Here is a 19825-nt window from a genome sequence, read left to right on the forward strand (position 1 = left end):
TGGAGTACTGGTTTGGGCTGGTATCATCAAAGATGAGCTTGTGGGGCCTTTTCGGGTTGAGGATGGAGTCAAGCTTGTTAAAAAAGGGTATAAAAGAAGAAAAACTAATGACATGGCCTCCTTGTTCACCTGATCTGAACCCCATTGAGAACCTGTGGTCCATCATCAAATGTGAGATTTACAAGGAGGGAAAACAGTACACCTCTCTGAACAGTGTCTGGGAGGCTGTGGTTGCTGCTGCACGCAATGTTGATGGTGAACAGATCAAAACACTGACAGAATCCATGGATGGCAGGCTTTTGAGTGTCCTTGCAAAGAAAGGTGGCTATATTGGTCGCTGATTTGTTTTTGTTTTGTTTTTGAATGTCAGAAATGTATATTTGTGAATGTGGAGATGTTATACTGGTGTCACTGGTAAAAATAAATAATTGAAATGGGTATATATTTGTTTTTTGTTAAGTTGCCTAATAATTATGCACAGATATCCCCCTAAAATAGCTAAAACTAAAAACAAACTAAAAACTACTTCCAAAAACATTCAGCTTTGATATTAATGAGTTTTTTGGGTTCATTGAGAACATGGTTGTTGTTCAATAATAAAATTATTCCTCAAAAATACAACTTGCCTAATAATTCTGCACTCCCTGTAGTTACCCAGTTTTGGGTATTGACTCCAGTTACTGATTTGCATTTTCCATTTACTTCCACACTCGTCTGCACTGATTTTTCCAATTAAATAGGGTCATTTACACCTCACTAATTTACAAGGCAAAGTGAGGTGTGTTCAGCAAGCACGGGACTAAAGGTTACTTGCACCAAACTCTTTTAGTGCTCAGCAAAGTCAAAAAAAGTATATATTTGGAAATGATGAATCATTTACATGTCAGTAAGTCATTACATGTCAGCTTCTGATCAATAGCACCTTGTTTCAAAGCTTGTGCGGTTTAGGAAAATTATTTACATATTCATTTTTGTGTGTGTCAAGTTAGATCATGTAGAAATGTCTGTTGGATGAAGGATGAGCAGCTCATAGCTGTTTCCATCAATTTTTTATGTTTATACATTTGGCTGAGCAGCACTCACGTGAGGGGAATTTTATTTTGCCAAGTGAAGGTGACCTCAGGGAAGAGCTGAAAGATTCTTCTTGTCTGTGTTTTTTTCTGTTGGAGTCTTGTCTCATAACGCGGCTAACTCGTGCTTGGGCACAGGGGGTGGAAACAAACGAAGGGCTTCCCATGTGAAAGTGGTTCCCTTACAGACCAGCAAGAGCCTTTGTCCTAATTAGCAGGAATGAGTTACGGCTGGAAAAGCTGAGCTCAGGCAGGAGATGGGGCTGAGATGGAGCAGCAGCAGTAGCCATACTGCCGTGCAACAACTGTTTCAGCACTGAAACTGTTGACCTGCTTGCCAGCAGGGCTCCCTGCATCTACTGATTGAAAACAGCAAGGCTCAAAGGCTTACACTGGACATGAAGGTGAGATTTTAATTCACTGGTTGACAGAATCCCAAAAACATATTGTGGGAACATGCACTGTTAAAATGCAGCTAACAGCAGCTTTTGTGAGACAGGTAAAACTCCAGTGGGTTCAGGCCAGGGTAAAGTACACTTCTGGGATCGCTTACCAACCCCTTCAGTAGCTGATCCAGGAACTGGAGTCTGGAGATGATGTAAGACCCACTAAACAACAAAGACTCACTTGTGCCACTGTGCCACGCATTGCCTCAGAGTGCACTCCAGATGCACTGTGCTTTATGTGGGTTTATGTTTCAGGAAGAAATACCTGCAAAAAGGTTTGGCGTTATACATTAACAACCATCCTGACTGTTTAATTTGTAATACAGAACTGCAGACTAGCCTTTGCCTCCCCACCAATTGGCAATCTACAGGGATGAAAAATGAAGCCAGAATCTGCAGTTCCTTTAGTGGCCACATGAGGTCCTCTTCACAAGGAGTTGATGTATGAAGAAATAAAAACAAAACAAGCGAGCAAATAAAGTAAGAAAGGGGGAAAAAAGTGAGAAAAAAAAAACACGTTGATAGCCTGCTAAACTTCTGTGGCCAATTTTTGAGATATTTATGAGAACCATAAATATTTTTTTACTGACTTGGTAGCAACTGTGAACACAATTGCTTATTATCGCCTCATAAAGTTGATATACTAGGCATTTTCACAAATTGTTGCCTATTTACAAGGAAATGCATAAAGCAACTTTACCTTGTAGATGGATTTCTTCCGATTTAAGTCTCCACTAACTTCATTATATTTTTTAAGTAGCTGATAACCTCATCTGCTTCTCGTCATTAGCACCAAACGACAACGTCGGCTTATCTGAGATTTTGCTTGCTGTTATTACATCATCTCAACATGCTAAAGAAGATTATTAATACCCATAAGTAATCCAAAAGGATCAGGAACAAAAGGTAAAAAGCAAAACAAAACAAAAAACATCCTTATCATTTCAACATAGCAGACTCATTCCATTCATTATGAAACTGGTTAATTGATGGTGATCTAAAGAATAACTTACCTCTCAGATTTTCTGCTTCTTCAGTGTGTTTATAGAGTTAAAGTGTATTTTAGAGTTAGTGTAGTGTAGAGTCCATCTATACATCTGATTTAAGGTTGGATGGGGGCCGATACCTGTCCCAACTGTCACGAGGCAAAAGGATGAGTAGACCCTGGACAGGTTTTCAGTCTACTGCACAGCAAAGGCAGACTGATTTTGATTTTCCAGGAGCAAGGCAATTTGGGAATGACTGGTTAGGATTCCAAAGGTAGTAGGTGTTGTCAGAAGGTGGACGGGCAGGCAAGTATTCAGCAATTCCTTACCAGACAATGCAGGAGAAAATGGAGAAAATTTGAGGAGACTGCACCCTTCTGTCGATGAAAGACGTCTTTGCAACCAATAAACAACAATCTAGCAGCGATTGGGAACATCAGCTGGTCCTTAAATACTGTCACTGATGGCCTGATGAGAATCAGGTGTGTAGGCTGAAACCAGGGGGCTCAATCAGCAGGTGGAGTCTGAGGCAGGACTTGCACATCCTCAATGAAGGCCAAAACATTAGTGAAGAGAACAGAGGAATCCTAACCATCCCAGGACAATCACAGGAACCAGTTTGAGTTCATCTGAACTTTTTAACGTGTTATGTTAACCTGTTGGAAGCAGCCATACTTTACGGTCCAATAGTAAGGGGCTCACATCATTATTATTATTAGATCACCACCAGCAGCCTAAATCATTGATACCAGGCAGGATGGATCCATGATTGTTGTTTGTGCCAAATTCTGACCCTGTCTTTAGAATGTCACAGCACAAATGTACTCATCAGACCAGGCAATGTTTATCTGTGTGTGACCCGGTATGGTCTTCTGCTGCTGCAGCCCATATTTGTAATGAGGGGTTGTTTGAGTTACTGGGTTACTCCGATGACTTCCTGTTCCATCAAGTTGTTTTGTTTTGTTTTTTGCTGAGAGAACTGCCACTCACTGGATGTTTTTATGCTGCATTCAAAGTCAGGCAAATCACCTTTGCCCCCCCCCTATTCTGGTGCTCAGTTTGAATCTCAGCAGGTCACCTTGATCTTGTCTACTGAGCTGCTGCCATAGTTTATTCAATTAGATATTAAAGTGGGGCAGACAGATGGCCCATTAATCATCTGTTATTTTGTTTTTTGAATAATGTAGAATGATGACTTTTCTTCATGTGGAAACCATTAGGCCTACTATAATATTTGTTCTGTAGTAGTTTGCTCTGAAAATTACATAAATAATCTTACAAAAAAACATCTATTACAATCCTGATCTGTTTCAGATGATTACAAATTCAGGTTATCCCAGTATTGATGCATAGTGATGAAGAATGGATTCTCTTTGCATGTGAAAGCACATGTGCCACTAGAACACTGTGTAATTTATGGAGGCATTTTATCCAGGTGTTCTATTGAGAAAATGTAATAAAATAAAAATCTAATAAAAATAATGAAGGCTCTACACTGAATTCTCCCCTTTTTTCCACAGTAATCATCATATGACCAACTCTGAAAACTGAAAACATCTTAAAGATCTAACCTTCTCATGTCCCCATTTTATTGTTTTTTCCATTAATTTCCAGGTATGTCTGTCTGTTAATTTTGTGATTTTAATGAGTCATCCACATACTTTAGGGGATTTGTAAAGGGCAGGGAATTTCACATGGGAAGCGGACAGTGATGTGTTTTTCCATCTCACGTGCAGGACGTCCAGGAAATGTCTGGCTGCAGCTGGAGTCACAACACAGAGCAGCCCGTGGCCTCTCTGCTCTGCAGGATCCTGATCAGGGTCGTGACTGTTTCTCTTTGCACAGTAAAGAGGGTCTTAAATGCTTAAATAGAGCTTTTTGCATTATTTTAATTTGGTATTGGCTACACACTTTTTCAAACTGAAGTGCTTTATAAATGATCACTGCTTATTAAATTAATTGGTTCATCAAAGCTTCAGTAGGCAGCTGAGATACAAATGATTTTTTTTCCAATGAAAGTCAGCAAAAAACACTTTACAGTCAAAGTGTTTTTCAAATCTGACAGCCTTCCATGAAACAGATCAGAAAAGTTTAACATTAAATAAAATAATTTTAATAAGATATATTTTTAAGTTACTTTATCTTCTAATAATCACCTCTTTGGCGATTGGGAAACTTGCAATATCTCAAACATGTTGAAAGGACACTCTTGCTACTGTTCTAAGCTGCAGGTCAGTGGTGATCTATTTTTGATAATGTCAGGATATTATTGCAGTTAATTAAAACTGCTGTGGCCTTGTTGCAGTCTGAAGGGAGAGTATTTGTTCTGTCTTCAGAGGTGCAATGTAGTTTAAATACACAACACTGCTATAGTGGTTACAGAGATATTCCAATGGGAGCACAAGAACAACAGTGAGCCCCTTTTATCTGCTTGTTTTTCTTCCTGTAAACGACTTAAGGCTTATTAAACATAAGGTGAGCAAAACTGAGCGAAGCTGCAGTTCAAAATAAAATACATGGAATGGGAGCCCAAATAATAAATATCACAGTGAAGCAACGTTTTCTTTTCCTAGAGTGTTTGTGGCCTTTGGATTATTGTTTTGATTTCACAGCTTGGTGATATTATGGTGTGAAGGAAAGCTGCATTTTCAAGATACCTGGACCATAATGTTTTCTCTTGTTTTTAAACGATTGTGAAGCACTTTGGTCAACTCTGTTGTTTTTTAAATGTGCTATACAAACAAATTTTGAATTGAATTGAACAGTATGCTCTGATATTGACATGAGGAAAAGTACTGGTACTGGTTTTCAAAAATTAATTTGATGTGCAGAGCTCCAGTAACCATAGAGAGATAAAGCTGATGAGCCACACCACGAAGATATAGGAAAGCAGTGTGTCTTTGTGCTTAGAAAGAGCACTACAGATTTGATGCTTGCTTTGAGAGTGTTGATGGAGAAGGATCTAGAGAAAGAACCTAGTGCAGTGCCACGAGAGGAGCTGTGGAACTAAATGAAGAAGTCAGGAGTGGCAGAGAAGTATGTAAGGGTGGTGCAGGACATGTATGAAGATAGCGAGACAGAGGTGAGTGTGCAGTAGGAGTGACAGATGGGTTCAAGGTGGGGGCGGGATTACATCAGAGATCGGCATTTAGCCCCTTTTGCAGTGGTGATGGATGGGCTGGCAGTTGAGGTCAAGCAGGAGTCTCTGTGGACAATGATGTTTGCAGAAAATTGTGATCTGTAGTGAGGTGGAAGGTTTACGAGAGGTATGCTCTGGAAGTAAGAGAAATGACAGTCAGTAGAACCAAAACAAAACACGTGTGTGTGAAAGAGTGGGAGGTACGTGGAAAGCATCTGAGCAATCATGTTAAAAAGTATGTTATGTTAAACACAAAATGACAGAAAGCAGCACAGCTGCTGCAGACAAAGCAGCAGAATGAGTTAATGTAAGAGGAAATGTGCCATATGTAAGTATCTAAAAGTGCTGTGCAAATATGTGAATGGTTAGAAGAGAAGGCCGAAACTAATTTTGTTTCTTTTGCTAAAACTGCATTTAACAAAAAAAAATAAAAAATACCAGACACACTTCGTAGGTAAATTCCAGTGCCGCTCGAGTGGCTAAGACAACAAAGGAACTTTCTAAAAACACTTTAACCCCAGTAGTCTGGAAGCATCATCCGTGAGAGTCCTTTCATCTATGAGGGTTACTACCCAGCAGGTCATTAGACATTATTAGGCAGCTTGCAGAGTGACTGAGTCCAAGCGGTCATCAGCTGTTGATCAGTTAAATGCACCCAGTGGACTGTGGAGATGTAATGATGAGCAGTGTTCTTCTTTAAGACCTTTGACCTCTGAAGAAGGACAGAGTGACCCAAGTACCACTGATATACACGGAGTGGTTTGACTGTCTTTGTTGTTTTTAAGAAGCTAATGTTTAGATTAAATGAACTATACTTATAAAGCACCTTTTAAACCTTTGTGACTCCAAAGTACTTTACAAAGCACTCTCATTACTTCAGGTTTAATAACTTGGCCAAGAACACTTTGGTCCATCACAGCACCAGGGATTAGCCAACTGTGATTAATGGACAAGCCTCTCTACCACTACAGCTGCTTACCAGGCAGTTCGGTGTGAACTTTTGATCTACAATATATATTGTTTCATCCAATCACAAAAACAGAGAATGCATCAAAATATATTAATTTTTCTTTCACTTCGCTAACATAACACAACTATATCATTGTTATTTCTCAGGTCTAGCTTGAAAAAACAAAGCAAAAAGCAACAGATCAAAATAATAATAAAAAAAATCCCTCACATTTTTTGTTCTTTTTGTGTTCATCTTTTTTCCAAGAAGGCCCTGCATTCCAGCCCCAGTGCTGTGACAAACAGCATAACATCAGGATTCGTTGAAACGGTCTAGGGGAGCTGCCTCTTATCATTATCAATTTTAACTGTCTATGCCAATTAGCTCCCATCACTGTGGGACTGTGAATAGGGGTTAAATAAAGGGGGTTTCACATACACATGGCGTCTGAGAGAGACAGATTTGCCGAGCACAGGGGACATTAACGTTATGGTACTGCAAGCCAGTGAAACCACATCGTCTTCTCCAGAACTGCCTTTATTTTGTGATCTGATCGTGTTACTTGAGTCAAGGCTACTCCTTGGATGTGATTTTGACGCGTACTCCTTTTGGAGGCTTTAGTACTGCTTTTCAAAATGAACACTAAATGCAGTTCATAACTTGCTGTGCCACAGTGAAAACATAGTTGGTCATAGTTGAAATTATCAGTCGCTTTTACAGTCCAAAGCCTCTCCAAACTCTTCTATATGTGAACATAGCAAGTTTTGTCCTCTGATGATTAAACTCACACAGAAGAAGTCAGAAGCACTGTGCCACCACCCTCTTGTTAAGGACCACATCAAGCCAGGGGACAAAATCTGTAAAATAAGGGAAAAACACCCAGACGACTGGCTGACTGCTGGTTTTGGGTGGTGTGCTGCCACATTTAGGCTTCTATTTTGAAAAACTTGGCTGTACCCAGATGAGAACTTTGCTGGCAATGAGAAAGCAATGGATATAGAGAAGTAGCGGGGGGAAAAACAGAATCCCACCAATTGTGACACTGAGGACACCATGGTATAATCAGTCAAAGATTGTCACCAATTACTAAAACAGAACATGATAAAATTCATAGAAGCACTGAGAATAGTGAAAAATATTCATTAACATTTGTCTTTGGGCAGTGAACTCTCCATGTATTACCAATACAAATTTCAGGCCTACCACACTCAAGCAACACAAAGTGATAGATTGCTAAAATTTTATCCAAAAGCCCTGCAAACTGGAGATCAAATAGCACGTACTTTCCCCCCAAAAATTTAAGTCTTCCCACAGTGTGCTTGAAAAAGATCCTGTTGCACATATTCAGCCAGTCACCATAACCAACACATTAAAGCAGTAATGATGCGATTGTTGTCTAATATAGCTCAAGAAGATGGTCGTCTTTTCGTATAAACGTGTCTAGCAGAACTAAACGCTGAACAACCATAAGCATCCGATTATAGGAAAGAAAAAGTCATGCTGCATAAACATACACCAGTGGTTGAAGTGAGTCACATTTGTGCACGTTTGAATTTATAAACTGCTTCATGGCATAGCCCAAGCATTGGGGAATTCCCAGCAAACAAGTAGGTGTTTATGTGAAAGTCTTGTTGATGTCGTCTTCTTACTGATGGGATTTATTGATGTGGTTAGGAAGTCACAGTTGCCTGCTCGGTGAATGGGGTTGTGGGTGGAAGCACGGCTTGGCAGCACCCAATTAGCAGTTGACTCCAGCTGACCATAATGATGGGTCTAAAATTTAAATCTTCATAGAAACGCAACAAACAAACAAAATACGTAAAGACAATACAGTCTTATTAAATTCAGATTACTTACAAAATTTGCTAAATTAAATTGCTTTAAATAGCTTGACTGTTATGCGTCTTCTTGTTATTGTGTATGTCTTAAAGATACATTTCACTTTCGGCTTAGTTGGGCTGAGTTTAATTTTAAGGGGACTTATGATGCTTTGTAACTCAAATATTGCTAACGCTATTTAGATATTATTTTAACGTTTCCTCTTATAGGCCTAATACCAGTCCCCACCTTAAGACCTGTGTATTAAACCTGCACACACTTGGATAATATCACCTACAGTGGGGCAAAAAAGTATTTAGTCAGCCACCGATTGTGCAAGTTCCCCCACCTAAAATGATGACAGAGGTCAGTAATTTGCACCAGAGGTACACTTCAACTGTGAGAGACAGAATGTGAAAAAAAAAATCCATGAATCCACATGGTAGGATTTGTAAAGAATTTATTCGTAAATCAGGGTGGAAAATAAGTATTTGGTCAATAACAAAAATACAACTCAATACTTTGTAACATAACCTTTGTTGGCAATAACAGAGGTCAAACGTTTACTATAGGTCTTTACCAGGTTTGCACACACAGTAGCTGGTATTTTGGCCCATTCCTCCATGCAGATCTTCTCGAGAGCAGTGATGTTTTGGGGCTGTCGCCGAGCAACACGGACTTTCAACTCCCGCCACAGATTTTCTATGGGGTTGAGGTCTGGAGACTGGCTAGGCTACTCCAGGACTTTCAAATGCTTCTTACGGAGCCACTCCTTTGTTGCCCGGGCGGTGTGTTTTGGATCATTGTCATGTTGGAAGACCCAGCCTCGTTTCATCTTCAAAGTTCTCACTGATGGAAGGAGGTTTTGGCTCAAAATCTCACGATACATGGCCCCATTCATTCTGTCCTTAACACGGATCAGTCGTCCTGTCCCCTTGGCAGAAAAACAGCCCCATAGCATGATGTTTCCACCCCCATGCTTCACAGTAGGTATGGTGTTCTTGGGATGCAACTCAGTATTCTTCTTCCTCCAAACACGACGAGTTGAGTTTATACCAAAAAGTTCTACTTTGGTTTCATCTGACCACATGACATTCTCCCAATCCTCTGCTGTATCATCCATGTGCTCTCTGGCAAACTTCAGACGGGCCTGGACATGCATTGGCTTCAGCAGCGGAACACGTCTGGCACTGCGGGATTTGATTCCCTGCCGTTGTAGTGTGTTACTGATGGTGACCTTTGTTACTTTGGTCCCAGCTCTCTGCAGGTCATTCACCAGGTCCCCCCGTGTGGTTCTGGGATCTTTGCTCACTGTTCTCATGATCATTTTGACCCCACGGGATGAGATCTTGCGTGGAGCCCCAGATCGAGGGAGATTATCAGTGGTCTTGTATGTCTTCCATTTTCTGATGATTGCTCCCACAGTTGATTTTTTCACACCAAGCTGCTTGCCTATTGTAGATTCACTCTTCCCAGTCTGGTGCAGGTCTACAATACTTTTCCTGGTGTCCTTCGAAAGCTCTTTGGTCTTGGCCATGGCGGAGTTTGGAGTCTGACTGTTTGAGGCTGTGGACAGGTGTCTTTTATACAGATGATGAGTTCAAACAGGTGCCATTCATACAGGTAACGAGTGGGGGACAGAAAAGCTTCTTACAGAAGACGTTACAGGTCTGTGAGAGCCAGAGATTTTCCTTGTTTGAGGTGACCAAATACTTATTTTCCACCCTGATTTACGAATAAATTCTTTACAAATCCTACCATGTGAATTCATGGATTTTTTTTCACATTCTGTCTATAACAAAACTGTTGTTATATGTTGAGTGTAACACACAAACATGTTTTTTTTTATGTTCACTTTTGCTTTAAGTTACAGAGTTGGGTTTAGGCCCTAAAACTGCTTGGTTAAGATTAATTAAAGATTGTAGGTTAACACTTTCCATTTCAAAACTGTAGCCCTGTAGTGCCAGCCCATCCATCCATCCCACATAACCTCTCCCCTCCCTCTTCCAGCTCTTCTGGTAGGACATTGAGATGTTCCCAAGCAAACAAATTTCCCACTAGGACATGCCTGAAATGTCTCATCTATCCATCTACCAAATAAACAATGTCACACTATCTCTAAGACTGAGTTCAGACACCCATGAGAGGAAACTCATTTTCACTGCTTGAATCCGCAGTCTCATTCTACTCAAAGCTCGTGATGATGGACGAGGGTAAAAACATCGAAATATAGATGGACTGGTAGATTCACAGCTTTGGTGTCACACTCGGCTCTCTCTTCATCACAACAGACTGGAACAGTATTTGCATCACTGACACCCAGAACAACCGCTCTGTCCATCACCCACTCCACCCTTCCCCTTACTCGTAAACAACACCCCAAGATACTTAGGTAAGTACCCCGTGAGACAGGCCTGTTTGACTAACCAGGTGCATTGGAAACTTCAGGTAGTAAATGAGACACATCAGTGGCTCTCACAAAAAGGCACAGGACTGGAGAAAGCTGGAATATGAGTGGAGCAGCACTTTTTCATTTGAGCTGACATTACACCAAAATGGGTATAAGGGTCATGGCCAGAAAACATCCACTAGATAACCTTCATCCTTCACCCACCATAGTTAAGTTGTTGTTGATTTCACCAGTTGAGAATGCACCAGTGTCTATGTAACAACATACTTATTTGATATAGCCACCATGGAAAACATATCGACAGAGCAGCTTTTGGAACCAGAAAGAAGAAAAAAAACTTAGTTTATAGCTTTTCAAACATATAGTATCTCCCACCTGTCAACCTGATACAAATTGTAATGGATTTTTGTGTTGTTTTTGTTTTTAGTCAACTGTATCCATCAAAGGCAGAAATGCAGCATTTCACTAAGATTCTCTTGCTTTGGTTGGGAAAAAGAAGTGAATAAAATTAACAAAACCCCAGTCGTACAGGCCTGAAGACTGGTTAGCGACCAACTGACAATCATTGTTCATAGTAAAAATGTGTATTCCCCAGCTGCTTGATGAAAACCTCCTGGTGATTGCTTTGGTTGCAGACTGCTGATGGTCAACTACTCTTCAAGCTGTTGTAAAATTGTGAAATGTTGAATTTCTGCTTTATCTCGTTTCTTCAGACTTCTAAACAGTGACACTGCGGGAAAAAGAGTCAAAATAAGCTGTTTGATATTAGGAGAGAAATTTTGGCAGGTTTTTCATGGGCATAAGCCACATTCTCAGCTCTGGTGCTTGAACTGTGGAGGAATAAACCACACAACAACCTCGGCTGGTAACTGGAAAAATAAGAAATACAGTAAGAATCCAGCATAATGCTTTTTAGTGTGTTTGCACTGAATAATCCCAAAAGGAATAGTTACTTTTACTCATTGTTTCTGTACAAATAAATACTAGAAGCACAGATATTTAAAATGACACATCTACAAGGGTATTGAATAGAATAGTCTGTTGAATAGATTAAGTCACTAATCAGCAGTGTATGAAATGTTTCGAGCAGTTGGGTTTCTTCCACTCTGTCCTCAGGACTTGATAAACTAGCGGCCTTTTTGCAGTTAGTGCTTTTGTCAACAGCTCTATCAATCATGTTTGGGGTGAAAAACTGTTATCAACCCAACAGTTTCAAAGGAAATTAACAACAGTAGTGATAGAAATGTTTATCAGTGGGTGGCTGGGATTTCAAAATTCCTAATTCTTTTTCAATTCAAACTGCACAAGAATGTGTAAAAATGCACCATGTTTGTCTGTGGCTGGCAAAAGTTTTGAAACTGACCAAAAAGCACGACTTTTTTAATCATAAATGGGAACACACTTTTTTAAACCTTGCTTTTTATGATGTGATGCTGTAATTGTTTTCAACTTTATATCAGTAACCATCTGCTTTCATTATGAATCTGGCTTCCCCCTGCAGATTTCAAATGAATCCCTTGCTGTTTGTGTTTGTGTGGTCTTACATGAACACAGCTTGTCTGCGTAGCTCTCAGCCATGACACCGGGGACAATCGTGAGTCACTGAGAAACATTTTGAACTTCGTGGATTTAAAATTGTGACCCATGTGGTTTTATGCTCTGTAATAAGTGGTGAAATATGATTTCATGGATACATTATATGATAATGGCAGGTTGGTTTGTGGAGTGCAAAATAGAAGTGGGAAATAGATGACAACAACATCCGCTGCTGGTGTATCATAGACTCTTTATAGGCAAGAAAACAGAACTTTATGAAGTGCAACAATTGGAGACAGAGAAAATAAGAAATTTAAATTGAACTAGGGCCCAGGTTATTCTGTGCTTTAATTTACTGTATTGTATTAGATAGCTTTATGGTGAGCAAGGTTAACTAGCATAATTATCTAAAAACTGGCACCAGGTGTAAGTCCATCAGTCCTGCAGGTTATTTATGCTCAAAGTGTTGCTGACCTATAGGTCAGTGTAAGGAGCTGTGTAGCTGCATTGACCTATCAGTATTATGTCATCAGTAACAGGGAACCTATCTCTTAAGATGACAAATCATAGCATGTTTGCTTACTTGGAAATGGTATCTCTGATTCCACAAATCACACAGATCATAAATGATCTCAGAGCAGTGAAAGCAGAGCCAGTGGCTTGTCTCACATGTTTGCCATCAAAGACCAGACGTTTATAACCAAACAACCGTAAAGGCTGCTGTCCTCTCAGCTCTCCAACTCCAGCATTTGTTAGTGGGACAAAGAGATACGCATACCAAATAATTTTTGTGAAGTCTGACGAAAACACAGTTAAGCCTGCTTCCAGAAATAATAGCCAACTGCATACACAAGAAGGCAGTAATTTAAAGGATGGCAATGAGAAAAGCGTATGTTCTTTATGTCTGTGAAGGTTCTCAGTCATTCAGGTCATCGTAGTCAAAGGAGCTTGCAAAGAAAAGCGTCTGGACTTCTTTAAGTTGCTTGAAGACGTTCCACCTCTCATCCGAGAAGCTTCTTCAGTTGTAAGGTCAAATGGCCGAGAGTCCCAGATTTAAACCCAGTGGGAGTATCCCCCCAATGTTCTTTATGACAGAACGCTGTGTGGAAAGAGAGACTGAGTTCACATTTGCAGGTTTTAACTAATATCTGTATTTAGATTTAATTGGGAAAGCCCTGCCTGCCTTGTTTGCCCTGGTAGAGTACTACTGCGGCAACTGAACACCTCTTGATAGCACACATTTAAATTGCATTTTTTGCATTATACCATGTACCACTGAGCATGAAAATGAATACACTACAACAGTTTTTATCTTTGTCTCTTTCAAGCAAAATAAATTTTTCCTCAGATGTCAGATCCTAATCAAGTGTATCAGAAGAGAACTGACTTAAAGTGTAAGTGGCATTCGTCAATCATAAGCTAAAGCAGCTTGTTTCAGGTGTAGGTTGAACTGAGGAGTTGCACAAAGGACCTATTAAATGGGGATTATTTTGACCAGTGAGTTACACTGTAGGACCAACTGTAAATACATAAACATAAATGACTGTAATAAGCTTACTTACTTACTTAAAATTTGAGGTTTATACAAGCCTTTGAAGTCTGTCACCTAACACTGTCTATGCAGAAAGTGAAACGGGAAAGTGGAAAACAGCTCTGACCTAGTAGACTTGAAATGACGTGAAAAAAACAAAAATCAAAAAAACAACAGATCTACTGGAGCCTGAAATCTATTAAGCCAATCATTTAATTGTCCATTGGTTTTCCAGCTCATGCATTTCAAACTTTTCTCTTGTTTCATATATTGTCAGAACTCCTGACAGACCTGGCTGAATATTTGTTGACATAAACAGAAAAGTCTTAGAAGCTTCTATGGAAGTGATGTCATAATTTTACCCCCTCTGATTGTCCGCTTGCTTTGCCTGCTAATAATTACTTCTTCTCCTGGCCTGCTTAATCGGTGAAGAGGAAGCATGACAGCATAATTTTGCTTTAGCCAAAATCTTAAATGTGGGACAGTTTTGACAAATGTGTGTTTGTCCTTGCGAGAAGCTGGTCGTATGGCGTTAATAATAAGAGTAAATGCTTTGGACAGACATGAAAAGTTGGTTATGAGAAGTTTGGTTGTTGAGCCAGTATTCATCACTCCCTGGCAGATCCATTTGTTATCCATTTAGATTCAAGAAAGCACACCAAGTACAGATATTATCCAAATGTCAGTTATCTTTGTAACTTTGCAGAGTGTTCTGCTTGAGTAGGATTATTTTTTACAGACTGATTTTTTTATTTTTTTATTAGTTTTGAACAGTTCTTTTAGTTTACTAGGACATTTATTTATTTATTCACTACTTTTTCTAGGAGATGTTTACACTTGTACTGGTACTGGTTTTCAGCTGGCCGGTACAACTTCTTACATCATATTATTTAGAAGGTTTTCTTTGATGAAACCTATTGGCACTCTTTCTCTTTTTTTCTACAATATTTAACTATTGACTGTCTTGCATGTCTCCACAAGTCTAAGCCAGTACTGGCAATGCTAATGTTAAAAGGGACCCATAATTGTACTTTCCAACACCATATTTGATTCCTGTATTCAAATAAAGTACTTTTGTATAAGTCCAGCTTGTTTGCAACAAGCCTTTTTAATCTAACTTTGGTCTTAAGATTTGAACAGAAGGTGGGTAATGTTTCCATGTTTTCAATGTTTTACATGCTCTTATCTCATTGTTCAAACCACTTGATATGAGTGTCTATCATTTTAACTGCATACACAATACTGTGCAAAACTCTTGAACCACTCCTTACTTTTACCAGTATGTGTGGAGAAAATCACGAGGAGGCTTTGTCCTAGTTTGAGGCGGCATGAAATTATGAACACGGAAAATGATAGCCAGATTTCGAATCATTACGCAGTGCAATATCTTGATAGGAAAAACCCACAATGGAACTCTATCAGTCATGGATTGGCCTCACAGATCCTGGATGTGAACATTTGTCACATTTTGACAGAGAACAGAACAACGCCCAGCCCACATCCAAAGAAAAGCTTTGGTTGTCCCATAAGAAGCCTCGGAAACTATTCCTGAAGACTACTTAAAGAAACTGCAAGAATGTTTGCCCAAGTTCAGACTGTGTTGAAGAATAAAGGTGGTCATACCAAATATTGAATTTTAAACTGCTAGAATTGTAAAGGTTTTGTTCAAGCTGTTTTTGCATTATATACTTAAAAATCGCTGGACCTATTCCACATTTTCTTCTCAAAATATAAAGAAGTCAAGACTTTTGAACGGTATTGCATAGCAGAAAATAACAAAATGTAATACCACAACTGGTGAATCACTCCCTTCAGTTGTTAAAGCTGCTTGAAGTCCCAATCACAGCTTTCAAGAGAATAAAAGCAAGCATCTACTATTAATTATCCTCGCTAGGACATTGTTGTGGACAGCACTTGATTTGGTGAATTTATAAAGCACTATCATCTGATTCCAGCTTCTAATGGAATTTAGTGGGATCAGTTTGTAGTTTTCAGACCACCCGAAATTCCAAATCACATTAGGCATTCAATTTGTGTTTGTTCTTTTGAAATAAAACTGACTACAGGTGAATGCAAGTCTTTGTTAGCAGCATAGCTAAATCCTTTAATATGTTTGAGGTTTCAGAGGTGATTGAGACAAGTTGTACTGGATGAAAGACTTCGTGCTGGCATAATGTTTTCTCCTGTCCTGCCACTTGAAAGAACAACAACCCACTAACAACACATGACAAATACTTTTTTTAAAAAAGGAAGGAAAAAAGAAAAAACAACCCTGGCATCAATTTAAACAGCTGTGCCAGTCACTGAGTGCAGAGATGTGTTGTTAATTTGGCAGACCCACTGCAGAACAGCCTTCTGCCTGTCTGCCCAGCTTCCTGCAAACGTACAACTTTGGCCGGATGAGCGGGCTCCCTTGCTGCGCATGCTTCTTTGTCTTGCTTTCCATCCCCGAGGTGAGACCTCAGAGCAGATCTCAGGAGCGCAAAGGGACATATGCATCTGGAAAGTCTGTGCTGGCTACACTTGACAGTTTGCAAGCTGGCGCTAATGAAAAGCAGAAAGCTGCCTTTTCTCGCATTGCATGGTTAGCATTAGTTTAGCCAATCTTCTGAACTTCCAAATGTACTTATATATGCTCCCATTTGGAACATGCTCCAAATTATGCAAATGTTTTTTCCAACTTCAGGGTTTGCAATATAATGATATGATTTTGTAGGCAAGTCTCGACACAGACAGTATGTGAATCAAGCTCTTAGTGGTTATAACGTCGCGACGGCAAGGCAAATTTTACAAGAGAATTATATGTTTGGATTTAAAAGCCTCTAGAAATTGTATTTTGGTCGCTTCATATTTTCTGCAAAAATCACTGCATACTAATGTTAGACATTCTCTGGTTAATGCTGCATGTTCTGTGCAGAGAGAGTGATTGTTTGTGGTTTTAAGAATGAGTTGCTTCACCCAGAACCATTTTTTCCCTTTCCCTTGGAAGTCAGAATAAGTGACATCACAGTCACATGGCAGTGTATTTGTAAAGACATGTGGCAGAGCTACTTGACACTATATACTGTGTTTATTTAAGCCTTTGCAAACTGTATGCACTGTGGCTTTCTGTTCAGAAAACGCCAGCATGAAATCCTCTAGCCATAAATTTTTCCTAAACACATGAATACACTCTCTCTGATAAATGAAAAAACAAAACAAAAACATAAGAAAGAAGTCTGCAAATTACTTAAACTCTAAAGCATTATCGGGATTTCTTTGGGTATGCAGGGTCATTGCCCTGCTCGAGTTGTCAGGTGACCCATGTTCCAAAATTGAAAGCTAGGGAAAGTGAGCAAGAGAGCCTGGACCTCCATTCAGGAGGGGAGGAGGAAGCCACGGAGCTTTACCATGTCAACATCTTTAATATACATATAGATTTATTGCCATACCCAACTTAAAGCAGATTGATGGATAAGCAGAAGAAAATAGATGAATGGACTCCTCTGTTTTTGACAAGACATGCAAGAATTTACAAGGTGAAAGGAACTTCCTTTAATTATTCCTTGAATATATATGATTCTAAGTCTTTAAAGGAGATAAGTTAACATAGTCTTGTTTGTATCATAATTTATTTGGTGTTTTTTCTTAGAGAAACTGTTTCTGTGGCTTCACTCATATTTTTACCTCCATCATCCGTTTTGTTTCATTTCTGCTCAGTCAGCACATTGAGACGGCTGTGAAAAACACCATTCAGCACAGGAACAAAAGGCCTCAGTTTATTTTCAGCATGACACACATGCCAGTGAAGGGAAAAACAAAAACAAACCCAAACATTGCATGCATTTCTTCTTAATGTCAGCTAGATCGTGAAAGTCTCCAAGCTAAACAAAAGACTTTGAAAAGTAGTGTTTGTGTCAGTTGTTTAGGCCTCGAAGAAACCGACAGGGCCTGTTCTCAAGTTTCTAAAGGAAATGTTTATGGTTCCTGCTCCTGTGTTTGCCTGAGTGCTAACAAAGAATAAATAGATCCCCCCAGACGACTCTTTGGTTAACATTTTTATCTTTGCATTAATTTGTCTTGCTGAAACTTCTGTTTTGGCCCACGTATACGATTACAGCAAGTGTGCTGCGACACTGTTGTTGACGCAGTGTGATGTTTGTTCTTAACTAGAAAACTACAGGACTCGGAATGATTAAAGACTTAAACTGATTAAAGGAAGGTCAAAATAATGGGGAAACAATTTAAACAAACAAGTGTGCCGGAATAAGCTGCTCTGTGCACAGTATCACTCCCACAGAAGCCACATTAATGTGGTTATGAGTCACTAAATCAACATACTCCCTCTGGCCACTTTATTAGGTAGTGTTTAACTTCTTATTGATGCAAATATATTAGCCTATAGTGTAGAAGTAAGTCAGTGGATTTAGGCATGTAGACATGGTCAAAGCTTTCTGAAATTCAAACTCAGCATCCAAATAGGGAAGAAACTTGATTTAAGTGACTTTGGGGCATGGTTGTTGGTGCCAGACAACAGGTCTGAGTATTTCTCAAAACTGATCTACTGGGGTTTTTCCTACAAAACCATCTTTATGGTTTTAAGGGAATGATGGGAAAAGAAAACATTCAGTGAGTGCAAATCTCTGGGTGAAAATACCTGGCGATATCAGGGGTCAGAGTTGATAGGACAGCGACACCAACTCAAATAAGAAGAAGACCACACCATTAGCTAAGAACAGGAAACTAAGGCTACATTTTCCATGGACTCTCGACAAAAGAAGGCTAAAAAAATGTTTCCTGGTCTGTTGAGTCTTGATGTGGGATGAGAATGCACTGTTAACAACATGAAAGCACAGATCCCTCCTGCCTTGGTGTGGAGGACATTTTCTTGGTGTTTAAATGCCAAAGCCTACCTGAGGATCATTGCTGACCATGGCCATCCCTTTTATAGGGACCACGGTGCACCCACCTTTGGCTGACTGCTTCCAGCTATGCCACAGAACTCAAACTGATTTCTGTTTTAGCCTCCAAAGTAACCAGAACTCAACCTCAGCCAACATGTCTGCAGCAACTGTGTGATGCTGTCATGTCAATACTGAGCAAAAGACGAATATTTCCAGCACCTTGTTGAATCAATGCCAACAAAATAGAATAAAAATAAAGGCTGTTCAATGGGTTTTAGTAAGATGTTCATACAATGACAATATGGCACACATATCTGGCCCATTAGACTTATTTCAAAAACAAGATAAACAGTTTGAATTCAGCTCAGTAAAAGCTTAACTCTCCCTCCATGAGCAGTTACAATCATGACTAATTATACATTGCTAGTACTTTTCTTTCATCTGCCTTTAAAAAGGGGGAAGATGATATCTTCTGCTTGTCTTGGATAAACAAACATATTTTCCTTTGTTATGTGACAAACTGCCACTTTGTTCAAATGGCACCGCCTGTTGGTTTGAAAAATGTTTGTTGCATATTAAGTGTTTTCATTTTTTAAATTTGAAGCCAGAAGGTGCAATATTTGGATGACAATGTGTGGCACTAAGCCAAAAGTTAATACTAGCTAAATTGTTACTCAAGGCACATCATTAGATGGTATAGGTGCACCACAGAGATACTGACCTCCTTGAAATCTGGGCATTTTAACATGACAGTCTGTGGAGACTGAACCAACCTGAAGTGGTTGTTCAAGGAATTGGAGCTTTCAGCACTTCTGAATTGGCTTTATTTTTCAGTCAGGAAGGTTGCAGCTTTATTTGGATAACCTTAGGAGAGAAGAGACCATTGTTTTTGCCTCTAAGGAGGCAAAGATGAAATTATATACCCAAAGTTTGTAGGAGAGCCAAGTTTGACTGTTCCTCTCCTTTTCAGATAAGCAGTGGAGATCTGCATCATATTAAATGCCTTTTGTGCTCTTTGTAGTTGAGTATCAGTAAGCCGCATTCCTGCGGCTGTGTT

General features: G+C 39.6%; 2 long non-coding RNA genes across 2 annotated transcripts; one reads left to right on the top strand and one right to left on the bottom strand.

The window, feature by feature from the left end:
* The first annotated feature begins 1169 nt into the window (after positions 1 to 1169).
* On the top strand, positions 1170 to 6133 carry LOC113037180 (uncharacterized). The gene is made up of 4 exons (XR_003274599.2): positions 1170 to 1474; positions 1570 to 1668; positions 4023 to 4116; positions 4239 to 6133. It is a non-coding gene; the product is annotated as an uncharacterized LOC113037180 (long non-coding RNA).
* Positions 1330 to 2914, bottom strand: LOC113037179 (uncharacterized). Its single transcript, XR_003274598.2, has 3 exons — positions 2832 to 2914; positions 2530 to 2718; positions 1330 to 1781 (listed from the first exon to the last, which is right to left on the bottom strand). It is a non-coding gene; the product is annotated as an uncharacterized LOC113037179 (long non-coding RNA).
* Positions 6134 to 19825: the final 13692 nt, after the last annotated feature.

Source organism: Astatotilapia calliptera, chromosome 15 (genome assembly GCF_964374335.1).
Source record: "Astatotilapia calliptera chromosome 15, fAstCal68.1, whole genome shotgun sequence".
Classification (NCBI taxonomy): domain Eukaryota; kingdom Metazoa; phylum Chordata; class Actinopteri; order Cichliformes; family Cichlidae; genus Astatotilapia; species Astatotilapia calliptera.